Source organism: Gorilla gorilla, chromosome 16, assembly GCF_029281585.2.
Source record: "Gorilla gorilla gorilla isolate KB3781 chromosome 16, NHGRI_mGorGor1-v2.1_pri, whole genome shotgun sequence".
NCBI lineage: Eukaryota > Metazoa > Chordata > Mammalia > Primates > Hominidae > Gorilla > Gorilla gorilla.
This window is the reverse complement of record NC_073240.2, coordinates 25694371-25714143: the sequence shown is the minus strand read 5'-3', so window position 1 is coordinate 25714143 and position 19773 is coordinate 25694371. Positions and strand designations below refer to the sequence as shown.

Genomic DNA, 19773 nt, shown 5'->3' with positions numbered 1-19773 from the left:
GATTTTTAGTTTCCATAGGGAACCCCATATTCTCATGACTCTCAATTCCTTGCTACTGTTTTAACTTCTTGCTTGTCAAGTGGCTCATGAACTTCTCAGAGGTAGAGAGGTGCCTGGAATTTCTGTGAAGGGACTCAAGATTTTCCTTTATATCCATGTTTGGGGTGGTACACAGGCCCCTATGAGGGGTCCCTGCACCTTCTCAGGCCCTAAATAAATCCTCATCTGCTTGTGGGACTCCTGAATTTCATCTACCATGTTCTTGCTTTTGTATTTCTTGCTGCTTTCAGGTGAGAATATTCCTGTTCAACCTTGGAGGATGAATCTCATCTTCACTGGCCAAGACATTAGGATGACTATTCATATATGAATTATGTCAAGAGTGCCAAAGTTTAGTATAAAATAATACACATCAGTTTATCCACTGTTATTTAATAGAAAGGTAGGTAAATTATTGACCATGTCAATGAAAATGGAGATATAAATAGTTGCCAGCAGAAAAATATTTTTAAACTATTAAGCTAAATCAGAAAAAATAATAAAATATTTTAACACCCTTCTTAAAAGTGATTGTTACAAATATATTTGCTGCATAGAGCAAAATTATGTGTACATTTTCTAAGTGGCATTTTAAAAATTTGTCACTGAGACTATGTATTACTGACTCAATTTCAGAGCCATTCTTGGTCTGTTCAGGCATTCAGTTCCTCCCTGGTTCAGTCTTGGGAGGGTGTATTTGTGCAGGAATTTTTCATTCTTTCTAGATTTTCTAGTTTATGTCCATGGAGGTGTTCATTATATTCTCTGATGGTTGTTTATATTTCTGTGGGGTTGGTGGTAATATCACCCTTGTTTTTTCTGATTGTACTTATTTGAATCTTCTCAACATCGCTCATTATTAGAGCAACGCAAATCAAAACCAACATGAAATACAATCTAACACCCATCAGAATGGCTATATTAAAAAGTCAAATATAATAAATAACAAATAGTCAAACAAATAACAGAGGCTGGCAAGATTGTGGAGAAAAAGGAACACTTACACACTGTTGGTGGGAGTGTAAATTAGGCTAACCATTGTGGAAGACAGTGTGGCGATTCCTAAAAGACCTAAAGACAGAACTTCCATTTGACCCAACAATCCCATTTCTAAGTATGTATCCAAAGGAATATAAGTCATTCTGTTATAAAGACACATGAACACATATGTTCACTGCAGCACTATTCACAATAGCAAAAACATGGAATCAATCTAAATTGTCCATCAACAATAGACTGTATAAAGAAAATGTGGCACATATACACCATGGAATACAACACAGCTGTAAAGAAGAACCAGACGATGTCCGTTGCAGGGACATGAATGGAGCTGCAGTCCATTATTCTTAGCAAGCTAACACAGGAACAGAAAACCAAATACCTCCATGTTCTCACTTATAAGTGGGAGCTAAATGATGAGAACACATGGACACATAGAGGGGAACAACACACTCAGAGTTCCTGAAACCATCGGTCTGGTTTCCAATGAATGGGGCAATCAGACACACAAGCACACCAAGGCTTAACCATTCTGCCCACTGGAAGGGAAAGAGACTACCCAGGAATGCCACCTACTTTCAACTAGCTGATCCCATGATTGGGGCTCTAGGGAATTTCTCTTTACCTGCTGAGATGTTTTTGTCTTGGGGAACTTCCTTTCTCTTCTTGCCACTGCACCAGCTGCCAACTACACTTCCTTACCACAGGGCAAGTGACATCTGAAGAGGCTGACAGACTTCAGAGCTGGGTAAGACAACCAGAATACCCCCTGAACTGCCTCTACCTGTTCTGTGATGTCACCTGAGCTCTGCTCTGTTTACATATAGCTGCTTGTGACATCATCTGGGTGTGTATAGTATCTGTATCTATGTCAAGACCTGGGCTTTGCTCCACTTGGAGTCAGCTGATTGGCGGGAGGGCATCTGAAATTGAGAGGAGGTTTCAGGACTTTTACCCAGCCCTTTAGTGGGGATCTGTCTGGGACTGTGCAGTCTGAACCTGCAACTGTAAAAGGTACAATATCTACATTTAGGCCCTCATCTCTGTCTCTCCCTCCTCCTCCTTCTTTCCTCTGCAGGGTGATCTGCATAAGCCCCACTCCATCCAGGATCCAGCCCTGGAGGGAAACAGCCTCCACTGCCCTAGCAGGGTCACTCTTTTTAGGGCCCTGGAGTACTTCTCACAACTCTGCCAGTTTCTATGGGGAAAGGAAGGATGGGAGCTGTTCCATAGGTTATCTAAAGGGCTTGCCACCATGCTTACGGTGCTTAATGTTGTTTATGTGAAAAAAAGCTTAACAGCATATGGGATAAGTGTTTAGGCAGTCCTGACTCCAACCCCTCTGCCCTTTTTGTCTGCTAATTTACCATTTAATTTGTTGCCATTCGGTTACCCTCTACTAGGGTACTAAGGACAGCAGAACATGGACTTGGGATGAAGTTGATGTGCTGGTGGGCCCAGGGCGCGGGGCGGAGTGGGGGCGGTGGTGGGGGAGTGCTGTGCTAGCTGGTGCTAATCACTAGCCTGCCCAACGAGTTTATTCTCTGGTCTCTTTGGCTGTCCCAGCTGTGTGGTGACACTGGCACAAGTGTTCCTTTAGGACCATGAGTGGTATTAATTGCACTGCTTATATGAAGCTAGAAAAGTCTTTCCAACCCATAGAGGTCTGGTTGAAGGATGTGAGCAGTGCAGAACAGAAGAGAGACAACAAATAAAAGTTGTTATCACTGTTTCACAGGGATGAGCAGTATGGACATAGAAACCAAGTCAGGAGGGGAAACAAGGTCTCTATCACCTCTGAAAGGCCCCTGGGGCATACCCTAGCTAAGTGTAGACCCTATACCTATGAGCCCTTGACTAAGAGAAAAATGGTCTATTATTGCAGTGCTGTTTGGACTGTGGACAAGTTAGGTTATAAATTTTGACCTCTGACTGGAAGTAACCAATACTAGTCTTTAATACAGTTAGACTCATTTTGTCAGAGGTCTGGAAAATTATAAAAAATACCATATGTCCAAGCCTTCACGCTTTTTGAAAATCAGGATTCATACCATGAGGGAAGACGCCAGCTGCCAGCTGTACCAAAGGACAGAATGGAAAAAAGGCTCTTCAGAAGCCAGAGAGCCAAACTCAGGCAGAAAGCAATGAAGAAGAATTAGGACTTTTAAATGTCCTACACCCAAGCTGTTTTAGCAGCTCCAACCACCACAGCCAGAACGCACCTGGCCTCTGCTCCACCCCAACAGCTCCCACTGCGGTACCGCCATACGGGGCCCTTAGCACCGGCCTCTGCATTGGCCCGGATTGCCTTTATGCTACCAAGTGAGGCATCAGACCAATAAGAGGGAGCTACTCTGCCTCCTCAGTATAATGAGAGAACAGAGATGGCCTCTCCCTCCAGTGCGTGACAGGGTACACAATTAAGCAAGGAAGTGCCAATTTAGGAATACTAAGAATCCTCATCTCAGAATGAGAAATGACTTCCATGAAGCTGAATGTCTCTTCCAAGTTTCTAGGTCACAGGAGCTCATTTTCTCACTGTCACTATTACCATGGTGTAGACAATAGACCCCATGTTTATAAACCAAAAAACAAGTCAACATTATACATGGCCATGGGTGTGCAGAATGAAGTCTGATGTCTTTGTGGGTTTTTAGGCATGGTCCCTGGAAACAACCGTGGTGCTGTCCAGCAGCGTGTTGAACAGGAAGTTGTGCGTGTGGTGAGTGGAGAGTCCTTCCTGCTGTGGGATTCTCTGTTTAGCCAGCACGTATGCAGAATCACCACTCAGCCTCTGTCTATCTCTTAGATCACTGCTGGAGGGTTGGGGATATGTTGTATTTTCTTCCTTCCTATCCTTCCTTCCCTTTTTTCCCTCTTTCCTTCTTTCCCTCTTTCCTCTCTCTCTTTCTCTCTTTCTCTCTCTCTTTCTTTCTTGGGTCTGACTTTTTTGCTCAGGCTGCAGTGCAGTCACACAATCATGGCTCACTGCAGCCTTGACCTCTTGGGCTCAATCCATCCACCTGCCTCAGCCTCCTGAGTAACTGGGACCACCAGGGTGTGCCATTATACTCAGCTAATTTTACTATTTTTTTGTAGAGAAACAGTTTTTCCATGTTGCCCAGGCTGATCTTGAACTCCTGGACTCAAGCCATCCGCCCACTTTGGCCTTCCAATGTGCTGGCATTACAGGCATGAGCCACCACACCTGGCCTATTGTTTTGCCTCTATCAGGTTTTCCATGCCTGTGCAAAAGATATTTTGAATCTCAGCTGCCATAAATCTGGTGTGAAAAGATTTTTTTGTCCAGGTCCAGATAAGTAGAAACTGCCAAAACAACCAAACACCATATATATATATATATATATGTCTTTGTATTCCACTCACCTGCTGTCATGATGATGCCCATTTGGTGATTTTGGGGCTTGGGGATTGCTGATATAATTCTGGTATTCAACAGAATACAAGGTTCCATAAAATTCCTGATGAAGAACATGGAGTGAAAAGAAATTATCACAGAATTCCAACAAGGCTTCAAGGCAGAATTATCTTTAGAAAACTAAGCCTGTATTAATAAAAAAACATAATATGAAAATATAATTTATATTTCTTCTCACTAACATTCCTCAATCTTGGTCTTTGGTATCCAGAAACTTTGTCTGCCAAAATATGTTCAGTGGGATCCTGTAGATATGTTCCTAAATGATATCTGAAAATGGGCCTTTCTGGGGTATGTGAGGCATAGGCAAATATCTCTGAAAACAGACAGGTTACTGACACTCGCACGAGTTACTTGGTAATAAAGAGTGTGATGGGGAGGTCAAATGTGGACAAGAGTTCCTTGAGTTTGATAGTGGCTTCCTGAAGTAGATGGATGTATGTATGGAAGGGTAAATGTATGCGGAAATCTGCTGGGCTATTTTTTTTCTCCATGTCCATTCAGCTTCTGAGGCCAATTTCTTTTTGAGTCTTGATCTCCCTCTCTTTCCCAAGCTGGAGTGCAGTGACACAATCATGGCTCACTTCAGTTTGGAACTCCTGGGCTCAAGCAATCCTCCCAAGTCAGCCTCCCCAGAAGCTGGGATAACATATGCATGCCTGTCTTTTTTAATTAAAAATAAAAAATCAAAGATTTTATTTTAAAATAATTTTAGATATACATAAAGATGCAAACATAGTATAGCTAGTTTTACATACCCAGGAGTTTACTAGAATGTTAACATCTTATTTATATACCCATAATGTATTTATGAAAACTAATAAACTTACACTGGTTTAAAACTATTAACTGAACTACAGACTTTCTTCGGATTTTACCAGGTTTTCTAGTAATGCCATTTTTCTGTTCCAGAATCTAATCCAGGGTAGTGTTATAAATTAAAGGTACTATCTTTTGTATTAGTTATCAGTTGCTGCACAACAAATTGCCACATAGTGTGATGGCTCAAAATCACACACACATTACTTACAGTTGCTCTGGGTCAGGAATCCAGATGCAGATGATGTCCAAGGCTGAGGTCTCAATTGAAGGCTCATCTAGAGAAGGATTCCCTCAAAGCTCATGTGATAGTTGCTAAGATTCCATTTCCTACCCTGGACTGATCACAGTGGGTCAAACTTGTAATCCCAATGCTTTGGTAGGTTGAGGCAGGAGGATTACTTGAGGCTAGGGGTTCAGGACCAGCTTGGGCAACATAGATAGAACCTGTTTCTACCACACAAAAAAAAAGGATGGAAGAAAAGAAGAAACAAGATTAGCGAGACATGGTGGCATGTGCCTGTGGCCCCAGCTACTCAAGTGGCTGAGGCAAAAGGACTGCTTGACCCCAGGAGTTCAAGTCTGCCATGAGCTACATTCATGCCACTGTGCTCCAGCCTGGATGCAGAGTGAGACCCTGTTTGTGAAAAAAAAAAAAAAATTCCTGACTTGCTCAAGAAGACATCACCAGTGAATGATTTTACATCTTCAAATAATTAATACCAATTTATCATATATTTTTCAAAAAATAAACAGTAAACCCCAAGCCTGTGGCACCTAGCAGTGAAATGAAAAGCAAGCAACAGAGCCAAGCATTTTGAGATAATGTGGTCTTGTCCCTCCGTCCACCAGCCATCATCACCTGCAATTCAAATTCCACTTCCCAGAGAGGGAGGAAACTGGTGGCAGCCACATGTGCAGCACAGCAGTGTCGGCTCCAGCAACACCGCAGTCTCCAGGGTGTGCCTCCGGCTTCACGGAAGTCACCTGCTGCACTGGTTTGCCAACTGTTCGTTTTTCTAAGTCCTCATCTGGGAATAGGTAACAACTTTAATAATAATATTTAAATCCTTGTTATGTTCAACTTTTAAGTTTTTAAAAACTGTGATATTCCATTTTTTAGAGATATTTATGAAGGCTCACAAAATGTGTCACTTCAAATGTCTACATGTTAGGTCTCCTGAGCATACAAACTAAATTGACCTTAATGAAATACCAGAATTTAGATCTTATATTTCTTTTAAATAATGAGCACCTGTTTGTCAACCTATATTTTCATCTTTGTCTATACTTGTAAGTAATGTATTTAAAAAAAGAAATATGCAAAACAATGAGATCATATTAAAAAGAGTAATTTATCACCCACCTTTCTCTCTCCCTTTCTAGTGTTTTCTAAATCTCCATCTATGTAGCCCAATTACATCTCTTTACTACTCTGATTTGGTTTTATTCACTTATACAATATAATTGTTTGCAAAGTCTGAAAATTATCTTGAAAAAATGTACATTTTTTCTCCTTTTCATGTGTTCAATTCTATTTGTGCTAGATCAATTTAGACCTTTCACATAAAAAACAGTAAGAGCAACATGAAGAATAGATCACTTTCCAATGTGAATTATCAACCTTCTACCACAGCTAGACAAAGTTACTGAAGAAAAACTATGATCAATATGACTTATGAACATAAACACAAAAATTAAAGGAAATACTATCAAAACAAATAACAGACATGTAAAAATTTATAAATTTTGACGAAGGTATACATCTTACGAATGCAAATTTGGTTCAACATACAAAAAGAATTAGTGCCATAAACTATATTAAGAGATAAGGGACACAATACACATGGTCATCTTAAAAGATGAGCAATAAGCACCTGCTAAATTGAAATTTCATTCATTATAAAAACATGCAACAAGTTAGGCAAATAAGAAAAGTTTCCTTATCATGAAAGCACAGAAAACCTCACGTGACATCCTAAATCTTCTGAGAAGCTCAAACACTTTCTTGTAAAATTAGAAACAAGAGAAGGCTATCACTTTCACAGTTTTATTCAACACTGTATTGGAGGATATGAACAAGGTAATTGGTGTAGAAAATAAATATAAAAAAGTCAGATTGGAAGGAAAGTCAAATTATGTCTCCAAATGACATGATCCTGCCTACAGACATCATAAAATCTCTAATAAAACATAACAAAATATGAAAAAAGGGATAAGCAAGCTTGTAGTACAGCTTAGTACAGGTCAATATACAAAATCAACTGTATTTTTATTTATTAGCAATTGACAATCTAAAAACAAAATTTTGAAAACCATTTCATTTAAAATGGCATAAAAGTTAAATACCTATGAATTAATTTAATAAAATAAGTATAAGATACATATACTGAGGACTACAAAACATATCAAACAAACTAATACTATTATAAATTAACTACATTGAGCTTTCACTGATTAGAAAGCTTAGTATCATTAGCTTGCTGGTACTTTCCAAATATATCTAATGCAATTCCTAGCTAAATCCTAGGTGACATTTTCTCCCCTAATTGACAATTTTACTCTAAAATTCATATATAATGCAATAGATTTCCAGAACAGACAAAATAATTTTGAAAAAGAATGAAGTTTGTGTAGTAAAATGCTACTTTCTGATTTCAAACCATACTACAAAAGCAATAGTAATCAAAATTGTGCTAAGGATATGGAACAACAAAAGACCCAGAATAGCCATAGCTATCCTAAGCAGAAAGAACAAAACTAGAGGAATTACATTACCTGACTTCCAATTATACTAGAGAGCTATAGTAAATGAAACAGCAAGGTATTGGAATAAAAATACCCATATAGACCTATGGAACAGAATAGAAAACCAAGGAACAAATCCACAACCCTACAGTTATGTCATTTTCAACAAAGTTGCCAAGAAGGTACACTGGGGAAAAAGCCAGTCTCTTAAATAAATGGTGCTGGGAAAACTGGTTATCCATATGCAGAAGAATGAAACTAGAACTCTGTCCCTCACTGTATGCAAAAAAATCAAATCAAAATGGATTAAAGACTTAAATTGAAGACCTCCAACTATGAAACTACTATAAGAAAACATTAAGGAAACTCTCCAGTATGTTGGTCTAGGAGAAAATTTCTTGAGCAATATCCCACAAGCATAGGCAACCAATGCAAAAATGGGCAAATGAGATCATATCAAGTTAAAAGCTCCTGCACAGCATAGGATATAATCGACAAAGTGAAGCGACAATCCACAGAATGGGAAAAAATATTTGCAAACTACCCATCTGATGGATTAATAACTAGAATATATAGGCAGCTCAAACAACCCTATAGGAAAAAAGTCAAATAATCCAACCAAAAAAGGACAAAATATTGGAATAAGTATTTCTGAAAAGACATACAAATGGCAAACAAGCATATGGAAAGGTGCTCAAAATCATTAATCATCAGAGAAATGCCAATCAAAACTACAATGAGATATCATCTCACCCCAGGTAAAATAGCTTTTATCCAAAAGACAGGTAATAACAAATGCTGGTGAGAATGTGGAGAAAAGCAACCCTTGTATACAGTTGGTGGGAATGTAAATTAGCACAAGCACTATGGAGAACAGTTTGGAGGTTCCTCAGAAAACCAAAATCAAGCTACCAAATATACCCAGCAGTAGGCTGCTGGATATATACCCCAAAGAAAGGAAATCAGTATATCAACGAGATATCTGCACTCCTATGCTTGTTGCAGCATTGTTTACAACAGCTAAGATTTGGAAGTAATCTAAGTGTCCATCAACAGATGACTGGATAAAGAACATATGGTGCATATAAACAGTGGAGTACTATTAAGCCATAAAAAATAAAGAGACCCAGTCATTTGCAACAACAGGGATAAAACTGGAGATCACTGTCTTCAGTGAAATAAACCAGGCACAGAAAGACAAATATCACATGTTGTCACTTATTTGTGGGTTCTAAAAATCAAAACAGTTGAACTCATGGACATAGAGAGTAGAAGGATGGTTAACAGAGGCTGGAAATGGTAGCAGGGGGCTGGGGGAAGGTAGGGATGTTTAATGGTTACAAAACAAATAGAAAGAATGAATAAAACAAACTGTTTGATAGCATAACAGGGTAACTATGAAAGTCAATAATAATTGTATATTTTTATAAAACTTAAAAAGTATAATTAAATTGTTTGTAACTCAAAGGATAATTGCTCATAGAGATAGTTGTCCAATTCTCCATGATGTGTGCTTATTTCACATTACATGCCTGTACCAAAACATATCATGTACCGTGTGTGTGTATATATACTAAGTGAGAAGGAGAGATGTTGTGGGAAGTCAGAGACCCCGAACCGAGGGACCGGCTGAAGCCATGGCAGAAGAACGTGGATTGTGAAGATTTCATGGACATTTACTAGTTCCCCAAATTCAGACTTTTATAATTTCTTACTCCTGTCTTCACTGCAATCTCTGAACATAAATGGTGAAGATTTCATGGACACTTATCACTTCCCCAATCAACACCCTTGTGATTTCCTACGCCTGTCTTTACTTTAATCTCTTAATCCCATCATCTTCGTAAGCTGAGCAGGATGTGTGTCGCCTCAGGACCCTGTGATGATTGCATTAACTGCACAAAGTGTTTGTAGAGCATGTGTGTTTGAACAATATAAAATCTGGGCACCTTGAAAAAAGAACAGGATAACAGCAATGTTCAGGGAACAAGAGAGATAACATTAAACTCTGACCGCCAGTGAGCCGGGCGGAACAGAGCCATATTTCTCTTCTTTCAAAAGCAAATGGGAGAAATATCACTGAATTCTTTTTCTCAGCAAGGAACATCCCTGAGAAAGAGAATGGGATCCTGAGTGTAGGCCTCTAAAATGGCCGCTTCAGGGGCAGCCATCTTTTATGGTCAAAGCTGTAGGAATGAAATAAGCCCTAGTCTCCCATAGTGCTCCTAGGCTTATTAAGACGAGGAAATTCCCGTCTAATAAATTTTGGACAGACTGGTTGTCTGCTCTCAAACCCTGTCTCCTGATAAGATGTTATCAATGACAATGCATGCACGAAACTTCATTAGCAATTTTAATTTTGCCACAGTCCTGTGATTTCGCCCTGCCTCCATTTGCCTTGTGATATTCTATTACCTTGTGAAGCACGTGATCTCTGTGACCCACACCCTATTCGTACACTCCCTCCCCTTTTGAAAATCACTAATAAAAACTTGCTGGTTTTACCGCTTGCGGGGCATCATGGAACCTGCTGACATGTGATGTCTCCCCCGGACACCCAGCTTTAAAATTTATCTCTTTTGTAGTCTGTTCCTTTATTTCTCAGACCGGCCGACACTCAGGGAATCTAGAAAAGAATGTACGTGAAATATCGGGGGTGAATTTCGCCTGATATCTGGCTGAATTTCCCCCAATAGTGAGACATATATATCAATGGAATAAAATCAAATGTCGAAAATTAATTCTTACATGCATGGTAAAACAATTTCACAAGGTTGACAAGTCAATTCAATATAAAGAAATATTTCCTCACACAGTGTTGCTGGGACAAATGGACACTGACATGCAAGTTATTGCCTCCCTGGCACCATATGCATGATTGACTCAAATTAATAATGCATCTAAATATAGGAGCCAAATTGACCAAATCCACAGAACATAAGAATACATTTTCATCACTGAAATAAATTGGATCTTTGTCCCCACCAAATCTCATGTCAAATTGTAATCTGCAGTGTTTGCCGTGGGATCTGGTGGGAGGTGATTGGCTCCTGAGGGTGATTTTCATGAATGGTTTTAGCACCACTGGTGTTGTTCTCCTGACAGTGAGTGAGTTCTCACAAGATCTGGTTGCTTAAAAGTGTGTAGCACTCCAGCCCCTCTCTTCGTCCTGCTCTGGCCGTGTGAAGTGCTGGCTCCCCCTTTGCCTTCCACCATGAATGGAAATTTCCTGAGGCCTTCCCAGAAGCAGAAGTCACTATGCTTCCTGTACAGCCTGCAGAAAAGCCTCTTTTCTTTATAAATTACCCAGTCTCAGTATTTCTTTATACCAATGGGAGAACAGACTAATACAGTAGCCTTGGGTTAAACAATGGTTTCTAAGCTATGACACCTAAAGCAAATGAACATAATTTTAAAAAGACATAATGAACTTCATCAGAAATCAAGTATTAAAATTAAAAAACAGACATATTGAACTCATTACAAAAAAGTATTGTGTGACTCAAAGTACATGGTTAAAAGTAAAAAGGCAACACCAAAGAATGAGAGAAAATCTTTAAAAATCTCATAGCTAATTAGGGTCTGTTATCCACAATAGATAAAAAGTCTTACTTCTCGAAAATAAAAAGGCAAACATCTTAATCAAAAATGGCAAATAATTTGAAGAGTCATTTTTCCAAAAATAGTTGTAGTCTTGTCCAATAAACACATGAGAACATGCTCAATTCTTTTGTTATTCAAGAAATGCAAATCTAAACAACCATAAGATATACTTTACAAACCTAAACAGCATTTTGATAACTAAATACGAGTTGGAAAAGGCAAAATACTATCTGATGCCATTTATATAACACTCTGAAAAAGAAAAAAGTACAGAGACAGTAAAGTATTCGGTGAGTATGAAGGGATTGGATCACAGAAAATTTGAATCAGTAAAGTACAAGAAATGTCTCTGGGGCTGTGAAATTGTTCTATATGACAACGTGACACTGAATATGTGACACTGTTATTCAAGACCTACAGAACTTCATAACACACAGATGGTAAAATAAAAACCTTATTTAGGCCAGGCGCCATGGCTCACGCCTGTAATCCCAGCACTTCGGGAGGCTGAGGTGGAAGGGATCACTTGAAGACAGTTGTTCGAGACCAGCCTGGCCAACATGGAAAAACCCTGCCTCTACTAAAAATACAAAACACAAAAATCAGGCATGCATGGTGGCACATGCCTGTAATCCCAGCTACTTGGGCGGCTGAGGCAGGAGAAGTCCTTGAACCTGGGAGGCAGAGGTTGAGGTAAGCCAAGATCACACCACTGAACTCTAACCTGGGCAACAGAGCGAGACTGTATCCAAAAAAAAAAAAAAAAAAAAAAAAAGCCTTATTTAGTTGATAGAGAGAGATTAACTAAATATTATAACTGTATAACAAACGTGGGAAATAAGCTCACTAGAGTGGGAAAAGGGGGCTGACCTAAGTAAATTAGGAAATAGAGGGAGATTCTGAGATTCTAAGTCAAAGGGACAAATAATTTGTATATAAAGACTCGGTTTTAGTTGGTAAAGTAGTTTCCAGGGGTGTATAAATTACCACTTTTGAAAACACTATGCATGTATTTTTGGATGATATCATTAAGTTAACAAAGCCAACAAGTTCCGTGTTAGAGGCGCAAGCTACATACAAACAAGTTGGAACAGGTACATAGCTTCATGTGGTACTGGATTAGATCATGTGCTGCCAGAAACATTACGTGGAACTCATGGTTAGTTTAATATAGATACCTATGCATACATGTTGAAGTATTTATACACATGTATATATTTGTAAGTCAGTAAACACATGTGTATTCTTTTGCTCAGTCAGCTGACAAGGCCTCAAGTCATCAGATGCCCTAGGGGCAATGAATGTACCACAGTCTCTAGACCTTCATTTCTAATTCCATTTTCCATTCAAAGGAACTAGAGCATTGTGAAGAAACGGTGGATAATAGGGTTAGACAGAGAATAAACACAATCAGCCTGCAGCACCTAGTAGTGCCAGAAGAAAAGAAAATAACAACCAACAATGCAACAAACCAAAGAGCCACACAACACCAACAAACCATAATTATGGGGAGATTTCAAAATTATAGACGATCCAACTGAAAGAAAGTCTCAGCCGGGAGCTGTGGCTCACACCTGTAACCCCAGCACTTTGGAAGACCAAGGCGAGCAGATCATGAGGTCAGGAGATCAAGACCATCCTGGATAACATGGTGAAACCTTGTCGCTACTAAAAATACAAAAAATTACCCGGGCATGGTGGCGAGCGCCTGTAGTCCCAGATACTCAGGAGGCTGAGGCAGGAGACTGGTGTGAACCCAGGAAGCAGAGGTTGCACTGAGTCAAGATCGCGCCTCTGCACTCCAGACTGGGTGACAGAGAGAGACTTCATCTCAAAAAAAAAAAAAAAAGAAAAAGAAAGTTTCTTGGACAATACTGAAGCAATTTGAGCAATAAGCCAAATAAATTATTTCAAGTGAAGTGTAAAATAAGTACCCATATTTGTCTATGGGTAGAACAATGATGGAATAATATGGAACAATTGAAGAAGATTAGGCATTTGTTCATTGTGATTAATTCCAAATAATTTTTGCAGACACTCTGCCCCTAGGAAGTGGAACATAATTCTTCACTTCTTATTTGTGTGTTGTGTGTAGTGACTTCTTTTTGAAACATACAACATGGAAAGGAGAAGAAAAAAACAGTAATTTCACAGTGCAGAAATTTGATTGGAACTATCTCATTCAGGTGATTAAATTAACATCAAAAGTGATAAAGCTGTTGCAGTCTGTACCCTTAACAGGATGTGATGAGAATGGCAATTTCCCTCTGTGGTCTTCCTCCCTGAAACCTACAATCCATTCTAATCAGGAAAGAAACACCAAAGAAATCCCAAATTAGGAATGCCAATGTCATAGCAATCATGCAAACTTGGAGAAATTGTCACAGTCAAAGTCGATTAAGGAGCATGAATTGTAAATGTAATGAGGTATCCTGGATAGGATCCTGGAACAGAAACTCGATATTAAATGATGACTAAGTCAATCTGAATAAAGTGAGGATGGTTAATAATAGTGTAATATTGGTTGGTTCATTGTGACTAATATCCCACACCAATGTAAGGGGGTTATTAAGGAACATGGTGTATGGAGTCTGTGGAAACTCTATATTATATTTGGAACTGCTCTGTAAATCTAAAACTATTCTTAAATTTCAAAAGTTTATTTTATTTTAAGCCTTTGCTGAGCTTATAAAACAGAAAGAACATTAACAATATCATTGATGCCCCCTGAATGTATCTCCTGAATTTCATCATCTATGTTAACAGCTGAAGGTAACTATTATTATGGATTATCTTTGTCAGTCTCTAATTTTCTGATATTCATTTTTCCTGTATGTTTGTATATATAAATATTATATTAGTTTGTCTCTTATCTTTAAACTTAAATAAATATAAATACTGAAAATATTGAATTTAATCCATATCCCTAGTCTAATTATGAGAAGACATCTGACAAATTCACACTGTGGGAAATTTTACAATAGAACTGACCAGTCCTTGTCAAAAGGGTCAAGGTAATAGAAAATAAGTGAAGACTGAAAAACTATTTCATATTGGAGAAGATCAGATGTGGTAGGTAGAACCTAAGATGGCACCCAACGACTCCCACCTCTAAGTATAAGTGAAGTTGATAAGTAACTTTGTATTTTAATTCTTTCTAATGAATGTAGTCAGAAACTGTGAGTTGCTTAAAATCAACAGAATACTACAATGGTGATGGGACATTAGCAGGATGATTATATTATGTTAGATTGTGATTCTTGTCTTGCTAGCAAAGTCCCTCCCTTGATGGCTTTGATGGAACATTTGCCATATGGGAGAAGCCAACATGGGAGGAAACTAAATGCAGAAACAGGCCAAAGCAAGCAAAGAACTGAGGCCCTTGGTCCAAAACCCTTACCCAGAGTTTGCAATATTACATTTAAAATGAATCCAAGATACTTCTCAAAAAGTGTTTTTTGAAAAAACACTGTATCACTCACAGGTAGTGTGAATATCTTAGAATACCAAAATAATCTTAACTCTTTTGTTCTCCCTATTAGTGCTGTCATTCATTTCACTTATATGTGAGTACACATGCACATATACATGTATATTTATATACATATAACATATAGACATAAGCATGCCTAATCAAATAGATTGGTGCTACTATTATTTTCCAGAAACCATTATCTGTGAGACTAAATTAAGAATATGAAAAATAAAAGTTTTACTCCATAGGGCAACCATTAAAATAGTCAAAAAAAAGTTATATAATTGATACGCTAAGAATGGAGAGAAAACAGAATTGCATAAAATTCTCAAATAAAACCACAAAACACAGAAAATAAGTGAAGTACAAAAACGGGAAGAAAGAACAACGGCAACAAATCAAAAACAGTAACACATATGTTTGATATTAATCCAACTCCATTGGTTGTCAGTAGTCTAAAAGCATCAATCAAAGAACTGAGAATGTCAGTGTAGATCAATAAAGTCAACCCAACTAAATGATGTTAAGTAAAATCTATGAAATATAAAGACATGTATACATTTAAAGTAAATAGATGAAACTAAATAGCCTAGGCTAACACTTATCAAATAAAGGAAGAGTCACTGCATGAATTACAGACAGAGCAGTCTTCAAGCAAGGAAAGTCACTAAAAATAAAGACGGGCATTACACAAAGATGAAGGGGTCAGTTCTCCAGTACAACATAATAATCCTTAAAGCATTTAAGTGCCTAACAACAGAATGTCAAACTATGTAAGGCCAAAACTGACATAACTGCAAAGAGAAAGAGATAACTCATTATTATAGTTGGAAACCTCAACACTCTCTGTCAGATAGTATTTGTCTGCAACTGTACGGTTACTGTCACCTACACACAAGGGTTACCTCAGCTCCATCCATCTAAGTGCCAAGCATTTTCAGGAATGGAGATGTGCCTTCGTATATTACTGGAGGCATCTCCTGCAGGGGCTCCACAACAGGGGCAGCACTGGTCTCATAGTGTCTTGGCCCTATGATAGCATGCATCTCCCAAAGGACTCGTGGAGCGGGCGCTACATTGTTGCAGGTATGCATGCCACTTCTGTATAATGGAGGCTTGAGAAATAGCTGGTATTGGCCTGGAAAACAACCCTTCTATCCAGCCCTTAATGGAGAGACCTGTTCTCATTGTTACTGGCAGATGATCAGTTACAGGCTCAATGTGCTGCATGGCCTTACATGCTCCCAGAACCTGTTGTTCAATTGGAGAACTGTGGGTTTCAGCACATTTCCATAGCTGTGACCAGAATCTTAGAAGAACTGCTTTCCCATGTTGAATGTGCCAGAGGACCCGTTTTGTCCCTTCAGGGTTTACAGTCATATCAAAAGACACCGGTATCCCAGAAGCGGGGAACTAGAGCTTGTGCCTGAGCAATCAATATTTTAGCCTTCTCAAATGCTACCACTTGTTCTTTAGTTCTTTATCCTAGATCTTTTTTTTTTTTTTTGAGACAGGGTTTCTAAGCTCTTTTGCCCAAGTTGGAGTGCAGTGGCACGATCTCAGCTCACTAAATACTCCACCTCCCAGGTTCAAGCAACTCTCATGCCTCAGCCACACAAGTAACTGGGATTACAGGTACGCATCACCATGCCTGGCTAATTTCTTGCATTGTTAGTAGAGATGAGGTTTCACCACGTTGCCCATGCTGGTCTCGAACTCCTGGCCTCAAGTGACCTGCCTGCCACAGTCTCCCAAAGTGCTGGGATTATAGGTGTGAGACTGTGCCCAGCTGAGATTGCTTCCTTAATAGTCAGTACAGGGGATGCAAACATGGAGATAAACATGGAATAAAAGCCCACTGGTATCCCAAAAGACCTAGGAAACTTTGTAACTGTTTAACTGTTTTAGGTATGGAAAACTGTTATATTTTCTCAATGACCAAGCCTGAAGTAAGGTGTGTCTTACCTGGCCAAGTGATCCACAGGAACTCTGCAGCTGGTTCCAGGCCTTGTACTTTTGTGAGTTGATGGCCCATCCTCTGGATTGAAGAAGGGTGTCAATGCATCTCCGTGTTGCTGTAGCAATGACAAGTCTGCAGAAGTTAGAGTATCATCAATATAATGACTGCAAGTCAGGGTAAAAGGGATGCTAAAGAAGGCATTAGCTAAATTTAACACAGCATGATAAGTGCCTATGTTTTGTATTAATTGCTCAATCACTTGAGTTATACTACATAAAGGAGCATGTATCTTAGAAAGATCAGTAGTGTCCACTCATCTACTGTCATATCCAAGTGCCATCAGATTTTATTACTGGTCACACAGGATGGCTGAAAGGACTCTGTGCTGGCCAGATAATATTAACTTTGGCCAATTTCTCCATGGTGGCTGTGACTTCTTATATTCTACCAGGAAGATGGTATTGTCTCACATTAACAATACATTGTGGGGGAGGGAGGTGTACACCTTCCAATTTTGCCTCCCATCTTAATATAGCCTTTGTCATAGGTGAGATTCCCCCACAGATGTTTTTGTAAAGTGCATCTTAAGAAGACATCCATACTCAAGATGTTTTCTGCAATAGGTGAGATAAAGACAGGAGAGTAAGCAAAGGGGGAAGTCCAGACAAAACTAAGGAGGAGAGGAGTTTCCTTCTCTCAGATTTTTAACCCCTCACAACCATCTATAGCTTCCCACTTACCAGGGTGTCTCTGGATTTCCATCAACTAAGACACATTCTGCACCTGTGCCCACTAAAGCTAAGGTTCTCCAATCAACAGTGAGCTCCAAATATGGCCTCTGGTCACCCCCTATTGCTCTTACACAGAAGCAGCCTTGACCCTACCTATGATCTCCAGGCTGGAAAGAAGTCCACCCCTGAATTTTTACCAAAGGTTTCTTCCTGTCTTTCTCCCTCTTCTCGTGGGGGGTGGGGGGGGTAATAAGAAGGTGTCTAAACTATTGATCAGGAGTCAGGTCTTTCCATACTCCACTAATATGCCACTGGGTTGCCCATCTATATTCTCTTTGTCAATCCCAGCTGAAATCAGATCATACCACATTTGTTTCCTAGTAACCTTAATTGTGCCTTTTTAAACTCCTTTTTTCAGTCCAGCAGACTTTGTTTCTCCCTTTTTCCATTTTCCTTTAGCAACCAGTCATACCTAATCTCTTCCCTTTTGAGTTTCTAGGAAATCTGAAATGGCTTTCCCTATATCTTGTCCCATAAAGGGGTTATTTCACTTCCGGGGGTACTTCTGTCTCAATTTTTCAGGTTCATTCCCTTTTAGGGAGATATCATCCCCACTGGTGTCCCATAGCTGCACCATTCATGTACATAAGGCTTTCTCTTGGCGGCTGTTTAAAAGTTTTTGTTATATCCAGTAATCCTACCCAGGCCTCTGTGTGTTGGAATTTTGCTTTCCACTGCATGAACAGTTTCACTCTCAAATGGGAAGGATAATGATCTTCCTCCTCTGAGTTAAACTCTATGTCATCAGCTGGCTCACTGGTTGGTTCCCAAGAATTACAGGTATTTGCATCCCAGCCTGCACTGGCAAGGACAGTCCACACATTCAGCTGGCACAGTTTTCTCTCTCTCAGCCACACAAAGTGGCAAGGTACAATTTCCCACTGTGCCTCTTGAGTTTCAAGGTTATCATAAAACCAGACATTAACACAGACATTGAAGTTCTCATCCCTTTCTCACTGCGATTCTTCTCCTAGCTTCCTTACCCTTGCCTCAGCTGCTACCTGTGCTTTCGTGACCACTCACATAGAAAATAACAGCAGCAAACTCACTGTTGTCACTGTTTTGCCACCTTTTTCACCACAGTGAGTCATACTTTTTAGTAACGTTTTACTAAAAAGCTTTAAACACACATAGTGGCCCACAGACATGTAGCATATGGGCAACGCCACCCACATGGATGAGGAGGGTCGCTTGTAAAACTTCCTCCACAGATGCTTCTTTCCCCTTGTCCATACTTTGGTTTCCTGGCTGGCCATTTGCTCCGTTAAAGGGCCGTATACACAAAGCAACTCTCAAATGCCAAAGGATCTGAAAAATTAAAGAAGAAGGCAGAAAATCCATTTAGTCAGTACTGGTTAATTTATAGATGGGACTTACACACAGAACCATACCCTTGGATGGCTGCAGGTTGGTAGTTGTTCACACTGTTACTCTCCAGACCCAGGGTTAATACTCCACAGGGAAAGGCTATACATGCTTTAGCAAGGCAATTAAACACATCCCTCCAGAATGGACAAGGAGGCTACCTGCCTCATAGCCTGTAATTTTTGTGGTAACACCCAGGTTGACATGATTTTACACTAACGACAGTAAATAAATGAGAGATCAGAAGGCATTCATTGAACAGGGGCAAATCAGAAGTAACATGGTGGACTAGCATCCAAGATGGGTCATTTTGTCTCCACAGGTGTTCTATAACCTGCTTTTTTTTCGAGGTACAGCTGGGAATATTCATGTAAGTGCAAGACATGCAAGGTTTTATCCTTCCCTGTCTTCACTAGCACAGTGATGAAGAGAACAGTCTCTGGAGGGAAATGTCTAGTGTGAAATGAACTCTCCAAAATATAAGAACATGTAATATTTGAACACAGACAGAAGAATCAATAGGCCGGGCATGGTG

General features: G+C 39.4%; 1 protein-coding gene and 2 long non-coding RNA genes across 4 annotated transcripts in view; 1 reads left to right on the top strand and 2 right to left on the bottom strand.

Annotated features, from left to right (window-relative positions):
* The window catches only part of NPAP1 (nuclear pore associated protein 1), a 207983-nt gene extending 202034 nt beyond the window's left edge, over positions 1–5949 (bottom strand). Inside the window, exons 1-2 of the mRNA XM_063698419.1 lie at positions 5508–5949; positions 4426–4520 (exon numbers count right to left, since the gene is read on the bottom strand). The gene's annotated coding sequence lies outside the window, so the exon portion shown is untranslated. The remainder of the gene's footprint in view (positions 1–4425; positions 4521–5507) is intronic.
* LOC101123715 (uncharacterized) lies at positions 1938–6249 on the top strand. The gene is made up of 3 exons (XR_008671938.2): positions 1938–2052; positions 3696–3760; positions 6053–6249. It is a non-coding gene; the product is annotated as an uncharacterized lncRNA (long non-coding RNA).
* Positions 6250–6543: 294 nt separating this feature from the next.
* Positions 6544–19773, bottom strand: part of LOC134757230 (uncharacterized) — a 58449-nt gene continuing 45219 nt past the window's right edge. The window contains exons 3-5 of one of the 2 annotated variants that reach the window (XR_010130932.1): positions 18923–19181; positions 17088–17197; positions 6544–10670 (exon numbers count right to left, since the gene is read on the bottom strand). This is a non-coding gene — a long non-coding RNA (uncharacterized lncRNA). Of the gene's footprint in view, positions 10671–17087; positions 17215–18922; positions 19182–19773 lie in introns of both variants that reach the window. The other variant, XR_010130931.1, reaches the window with a different exon arrangement.